At 51.4% G+C, this 7,500-nt stretch overlaps 1 non-coding gene across 1 annotated transcript; it reads left to right on the top strand.

Annotated features, from left to right (window-relative positions):
- The first annotated feature begins 5,466 nt into the window (after window positions 1-5,466).
- LOC126331853 (small subunit ribosomal RNA) lies at window positions 5,467-7,359 on the top strand. The gene has a single exon (XR_007563530.1). It is a non-coding gene; the product is annotated as a small subunit ribosomal RNA (ribosomal RNA).
- Window positions 7,360-7,500: the final 141 nt, after the last annotated feature.

Here is a 7,500-nt window from a genome sequence, read left to right as displayed (position 1 = left end):
CCCACAGTGCTCATTTGCCGAGCCCACCCACACAAAACCTGCACCCCCCTCCAGCGCAGGAGCCGCAACCCGGGTGCGTACGCCGCACCAAGTGCTCCACCCGCGACCGTACGTGCCCCGCCGAAATCGCAACTCCGGCGGATGAACGGCGGACTTTTCTCGCAGTCGTAAGTTGCAATCCACCCCTATATCTTGCGTCTCATGAAGAGTTATATCAAGTATGCCAAATTCCCGCTGTCCCTATACATGCGGTAAGTTCGTCGTGGCCGCTGGCCGGCAGGCCGCGAGACCTGACGCCCGGCGGCAAAGAGTGCCCCTCTGAGGATATAGATGTTCCGTTCCGCCGCACAATGGTGACGGTGACCGCTGCCTGCGGTGGCAACGCTGGGCAGAGTCGATACTCGCCGTGTGGTGGAAGGTAAACATTATGCGGTACATCAGTACTTTCCTAATAGTTCGGTCGTCTCACGGCACTGCTTAGTAAATGATGCAAGGCCACATATAGATGATTTATGCGAATGTCCCTATACGTGCTGTAAGACTGGGCACACAACGTGAATCGCACGTCAGCCAGACACTCGAACATGCACCACTCTCGGCCTGCAACGGAGACACACAATACGTAAACATCTGGAATGCGACAATGTCGAGTGCATCCTCTCTGCCACATTGCACCGTCGACACTATGATAACCAGAGCAGTAGGTCCACCTATAAAAGCACAATACCCCACTCCTCCGACAACTACCATTGCTCAGATAAATCAACACCACCAACACACATCCTACACAGAGGGGCACCAAATATCATCCCCCGCCCTCGTGTTATACCACATGAAAAATTGCAGAAGTGAGAGACACACATCCGCCAGCCTCTTGCTACAAGCATCGAACCGACGTGACGTATCTGACGGTGACTCAGGCATCCGCGTACTGCCACCACTATCCACCCCCCCCCCTCTCTCTCTGCACCCTTCCCACACAATACCAAATTTAACCAACTTTATCGCTTAACCTAACTGTGGCTGTACCACATTATCGCTTAACCTAACTGTGGCTGTACCACATTATCGCTTAACCTAACTGTGGTTGTACCACATTATCGCTTAACCTAACTGTGGTTGTACCACATTATCGCTTAACCTAACTGTGGTTGTACCACATTATCGCTTAACCTAACTGTGGTTGTACCACATTATCGCTTAACCTAACTGTGGTTGTACCACATTATCGCTTAACCTAACTGTGGTTGTACCACATTATCGCTTAACCTAACTGTGGTTGTACCACATTATCGCTTAACCTAACTGTGGTTGTACCACATTATCGCTTAACCTAACTGTGGTTGTACCACATTATCGCTTAACCTAACTGTGGTTGTACCACATTATCCCTTAACCTAACTGTGGTTGTACCACATTATCCCTTAACCTAACTGTGGTTGTACCACATTATCCCTTAACCTAACTGTGGTTGTACCACATTATCCCTTAACCTAACTGTGGTTGTACCACATTATCCCTTAACCTAACTGTGGTTGTACCACATTATCCCTTAACCTAACTGTGGTTGTACCACATTATCCCTTAACCTAACTGTGGTTGTACCACATTATCCCTTAACCTAACTGTGGTTGTACCACATTATCCCTTAACCTAACTGTGGTTGTACCACATTATCCCTTAACCTAACTGTGGTTGTACCACATTATCCCTTAACCTAACTGTGGTTGTACCACATTATCCCTTAACCTAACTGTGGTTGTACCACATTATCCCTTAACCTAACTGTGGTTGTACCACATTATCCCTTAACCTAACTGTGGTTGTACCACATTATCCCTTAACCTAACTGTGGTTGTACCACATTATCCCTTAACCTAACTGTGGTTGTACCACATTATCCCTTAACCTAACTGTGGTTGTACCACATTATCCCTTAACCTAACTCAAGTTGTCCCTTAACCTAACTCAAGTTGTCCCTTAACCTAACTCAAGTTGTCCCTTAACCTAACTCAAGTTGTCCCTTAACCTAACTCAAGTTGTCCCTTAACCTAACTCAAGTTGTCCCTTAACCTAACTCAAGTTGTCCCTTAACCTAACTCAAGTTGTCCCTTAACCTAACTCAAGTTGTCCCTTAACCTAACTCAAGTTGTCCCTTAACCTAACTCAAGTTGTCCCTTAACCTAACTCAAGTTGTCCCTTAACCTAACTCAAGTTGTCCCTTAACCTAACTCAAGTTGTCCCTTAACCTAACTCAAGTTGTCCCTTAACCTAACTCAAGTTGTCCCTTAACCTAACTCAAGTTGTCCCTTAACCTAACTCAAGTTGTCCCTTAACCTAACTCAAGTTGTCCCTTAACCTAACTCAAGTTGTCCCTTAACCTAACTCAAGTTGTCCCTTAACCTAACTCAAGTTGTCCCTTAACCTAACTCAAGTTGTCCCTTAACCTAACTCAAGTTGTCCCTTAACCTAACTCAAGTTGTCCCTTAACCTAACTCAAGTTGTCCCTTAACCTAACTCAAGTTGTCCCTTAACCTAACTCAAGTTGTCCCTTAACCTAACTCAAGTTGTCCCTTAACCTAACTCAAGTTGTCCCTTAACCTAACCCACGTTGTCCCTTAACCTAACCCACGTTGTCCCTTAACCTAACCCACGTTGTCCCTTAACCTAACCCACGTTGTCCCTTAACCTAACCCACGTTGTCCCTTAACCTAACCCACGTTGTCCCTTAACCTAACCCACGTTGTCCCTTAACCTAACCCACGTTGTCCCTTAACCTAACCCACGTTGTCCCTTAACCTAACCCACGTTGTCCCTTAACCTAACCCACGTTGTCCCTTAACCTAACCCACGTTGTCCCTTAACCTAACCCACGTTGTCCCTTAACCTAACCCACGTTGTCCCTTAACCTAACCCACGTTGTCCCTTAACCTAACCCACGTTGTCCCTTAACCTAACCCACGTTGTCCCTTAACCTAACCCACGTTGTCCCTTAACCTAACCCACGTTGTCCCTTAACCTAACCCACGTTGTCCCTTAACCTAACCCACGTTGTCCCTTAACCTAACCCACGTTGTCCCTTAACCTAACCCACGTTGTCCCTTAACCTAACCCACGTTGTCCCTTAACCTAACCCACGTTGTCCCTTAACCTAACCCACGTTGTCCCTTAACCTAACCCACGTTGTCCCTTAACCTAACCCACGTTGTCCCTTAACCTAACCCACGTTGTCCCTTAACCTAACCCACGTTGTCCCTTAACCTAACCCACGTTGTCCCTTAACCTAACCCACGTTGTCCCTTAACCTAACCCACGTTGTCCCTTAACCTAACCCACGTTGTCCCTTAACCTAACCCACGTTGTCCCTTAACCTAACCCACGTTGTCCCTTAACCTAACCCACGTTGTCCCTTAACCTAACCCACGTTGTCCCTTAACCTAACCCACGTTGTCCCTTAACCTAACCCACGTTGTCCCTTAACCTAACCCACGTTGTCCCTTAACCTAACCCACGTTGTCCCTTAACCTAACCCACGTTGTCCCTTAACCTAACCCACGTTGTCCCTTAACCTAACCCACGTTGTCCCTTAACCTAACCCACGTTGTCCCTTAACCTAACCCACGTTGTCCCTTAACCTAACCCACGTTGTCCCTTTGCCTAACATAGTTCACTGCTCGGAATCTCTGGTGTCGTTGTTATCCTCATGTAGATGTCTTGCGAGTGTTGCTTACTTTCCACATATTCCCGCTATCCACTGTCAATTGTACTGCAATAGGACTATATCGCCCCCCCCCCCCTCCCTCTGTCCCCCTCTTTGTGTCTCTGTCCTCTCAAGCTGGTCGGTCTGGCGTTTGAGTGTTAAATGAGCCTCGCAGCTGTTCAGTTGCATTCAGATGTCGACGCCCTCAGTGTACGTCGTGGTATGGTCTGTGTCCATTGTCCGCTGATGTCGTACGCGTAACCCACACGCTGTACCGATCATCGGTCGTTACGTACAGAGTGAAGTAGTGTGATACGTGTGACCGTACGCTGGCTGTGCCCAACGGTGTGTCGAATCTCAATTTCCATATGATGTGCTCGATGCTACTTGTCTCGTCTCCCAATAACAGCTAGGTTGCACTGTGGTACGCCGTAGAGGCGTGTGGGAGGAACGTACGAACGCATTGTATGTCACCCTGGGTCGCTGGGGGTGGTGGTGCGGTGAGTCAGGTCAGGTCAGGTCAGCGTGAGCCGTCTGATGTAGTGACGCGTGTATTCCGACTTTGTCGTATTGCCTCACACAAAGTGCTACCCTGGTGGACCGCGTTCCATATCTGGGACATGCCGCAGATGCCGGTTGACAGTGGATCGCGGAAGGGACATCGCATACGTGCGCGGGCCACCTTCCACGTGTTCTCTTCTGCACATGTCGCAGTGTGTATGTGGTCTGATGTAGCGTGTCGTGACACATGACATCCTGGCATGCAAGAATTGTTGAATTCGCAAATGTAGGTGGACATCTACGTTTACTGCCCAAGATACGCAAATGAACTGGAAATCCGTTGTTGAGCGGTTGTTCACGCTGGAGGTGAATCTGTGATGGCGACGATCGGTACAGCTATTAACCGGTTGTTTCAGCGGTACCCGCCACATCCACACACGTGACTAGGCCCATGTGGGTATGAAGCGATACGCGGCGGTGGCTTGGTGGGACTGTTCCCGGCCGGTGAAGGGGGGCCGCCCGGCGTGTTGGCCGCGCGCTGCGTGGGCGCACGCGCAACAGGCGGCTGGTGGGGGGCGCCGAGTGGCAGGAGCGCCAGCCGACGGGCCCGGCAGGCGGCGCAGCTACGCTGCGGCGCACCCTGCACGCGGCGCCTGGCGGCCAAAGTTGGTTCAGCCGAGCCCGGTGCGAAGCGCGGTGGACATCTGCAGTGTGCTGGTCTGATTGAGGACTGTGTGCGTTGAGGATGCGCCGCCGCCTGGCACTCGGCGCCGCGACGCCGTCTGCTGCTCGGTCGCCCCAGCGGTTCTCGCAGGTGGTTTGTATCGCAGTTGTGCGGACGTGTTGGCGCGTGCGCTGTGCTGGGAGAGTTCGCTTCTGCACCCAAGTGGGGCTTTGCCCTTGTGTGGCGCTGGCGTTGGAGCTGCCGGTCACCATAGGTGGCGCGTGTTGTCTCCCGCCGGCAATGCCACGACAGCACGCTCCCGGGCCTCTGTCGGCAGCGGCAAGCTCAGTTGGGAGCAAGGGTGTTCTCACTAAAACCGTCTACTCGCCTAACTCCGGGCGATTGCGCCTCTCTCGAAACCGACCAAGTACCTAGGACGGCGCTGCGCGCCGCCGGGACCTGAGAGGGTTTCGAGGTGTATCGTGCAGGGGAGCTCGGCCTCCTCCTGTTTGCAGAATAATTGAGCGGACGCTTGCGTGTTCGCGCGGGCCCCCGGGACACACTCCCGGGCGGCCGGCTGCTCAGCTCTAGTTGACGCAGCTCCCTGGTTGATCCTGCCAGTAGTCATATGCTTGTCTCAAAGATTAAGCCATGCATGTCTCAGTACAAGCCGCATTAAGGTGAAACCGCGAATGGCTCATTAAATCAGTTATGGTTCCTTAGATCGTACCCACGTTACTTGGATAACTGTGGTAATTCTAGAGCTAATACATGCAAACAGAGTCCCGACCAGAGATGGAAGGGACGCTTTTATTAGATCAAAACCAATCGGATTGGCTTGTCTGGTCCGTTTGCCTTGGTGACTCTGAATAACTTTGGGCTGATCGCACGGTCCTCGTACCGGCGACGCATCTTTCAAATGTCTGCCTTATCAACTGTCGATGGTAGGTTCTGCGCCTACCATGGTTGTAACGGGTAACGGGGAATCAGGGTTCGATTCCGGAGAGGGAGCCTGAGAAACGGCTACCACATCCAAGGAAGGCAGCAGGCGCGCAAATTACCCACTCCCGGCACGGGGAGGTAGTGACGAAAAATAACGATACGGGACTCATCCGAGGCCCCGTAATCGGAATGAGTACACTTTAAATCCTTTAACGAGTATCTATTGGAGGGCAAGTCTGGTGCCAGCAGCCGCGGTAATTCCAGCTCCAATAGCGTATATTAAAGTTGTTGCGGTTAAAAAGCTCGTAGTTGGATTTGTGTCCCACGCTGTTGGTTCACCGCCCGTCGGTGTTTAACTGGCATGTATCGTGGGACGTCCTGCCGGTGGGGCGAGCCGAAGGGGTGCTTTCGCGTCCCGAGGCGGACCCCGTTTAAATCCTACCAGGGTGCTCTTTGTTGAGTGTCTCGGTGGGCCGGCACGTTTACTTTGAACAAATTAGAGTGCTTAAAGCAGGCAAGCCCGCCTGAATACTGTGTGCATGGAATAATGGAATAGGACCTCGGTTCTATTTTGTTGGTTTTCGGAACCCGAGGTAATGATTAATAGGGACAGGCGGGGGCATTCGTATTGCGACGTTAGAGGTGAAATTCTTGGATCGTCGCAAGACGAACAGAAGCGAAAGCATTTGCCAAGTATGTTTTCATTAATCAAGAACGAAAGTTAGAGGTTCGAAGGCGATCAGATACCGCCCTAGTTCTAACCATAAACGATGCCAGCCAGCGATCCGCCGCAGTTCCTCCGATGACTCGGCGGGCAGCCTCCGGGAAACCAAAGCTTTTGGGTTCCGGGGGAAGTATGGTTGCAAAGCTGAAACTTAAAGGAATTGACGGAAGGGCACCACCAGGAGTGGAGCCTGCGGCTTAATTTGACTCAACACGGGAAACCTCACCAGGCCCGGACACCGGAAGGATTGACAGATTGATAGCTCTTTCTTGATTCGGTGGGTGGTGGTGCATGGCCGTTCTTAGTTGGTGGAGCGATTTGTCTGGTTAATTCCGATAACGAACGAGACTCTAGCCTGCTAACTAGTCGCGTGACATCCTTCGTGCTGTCAGCGATTACTTTTCTTCTTAGAGGGACAGGCGGCTTCTAGCCGCACGAGATTGAGCAATAACAGGTCTGTGATGCCCTTAGATGTTCTGGGCCGCACGCGCGCTACACTGAAGGAATCAGCGTGTCTTCCTAGGCCGAAAGGTCGGGGTAACCCGCTGAACCTCCTTCGTGCTAGGGATTGGGGCTTGCAATTGTTCCCCATGAACGAGGAATTCCCAGTAAGCGCGAGTCATAAGCTCGCGTTGATTACGTCCCTGCCCTTTGTACACACCGCCCGTCGCTACTACCGATTGAATGATTTAGTGAGGTCTTCGGACTGGTACGCGGCATCGACTCTGTCGTTGCCGATGCTACCGGAAAGATGACCAAACTTGATCATTTAGAGGAAGTAAAAGTCGTAACAAGGTTTCCGTAGGTGAACCTGCGGAAGGATCATTACCGACTAGACTGCATGTCTTTCGATGTGCGTGTCGTGTCGCGCAACACGCTACCTGTACGGCAGTGGCCGTGCGCCGCGTGCGGAACCACGCGTGCCTCTCAAAACTAGCGGAAGTGTTGTTGTTGTTGTTGTTGTGTGGT

The sequence above is a fragment of the Schistocerca gregaria genome, unplaced genomic scaffold (genome assembly GCF_023897955.1).
Source record: "Schistocerca gregaria isolate iqSchGreg1 unplaced genomic scaffold, iqSchGreg1.2 ptg001415l, whole genome shotgun sequence".
Classification (NCBI taxonomy): Eukaryota; Metazoa; Arthropoda; class Insecta; order Orthoptera; family Acrididae; genus Schistocerca; species Schistocerca gregaria.
This window is presented reverse-complemented; position numbering and strand designations above follow the sequence as displayed.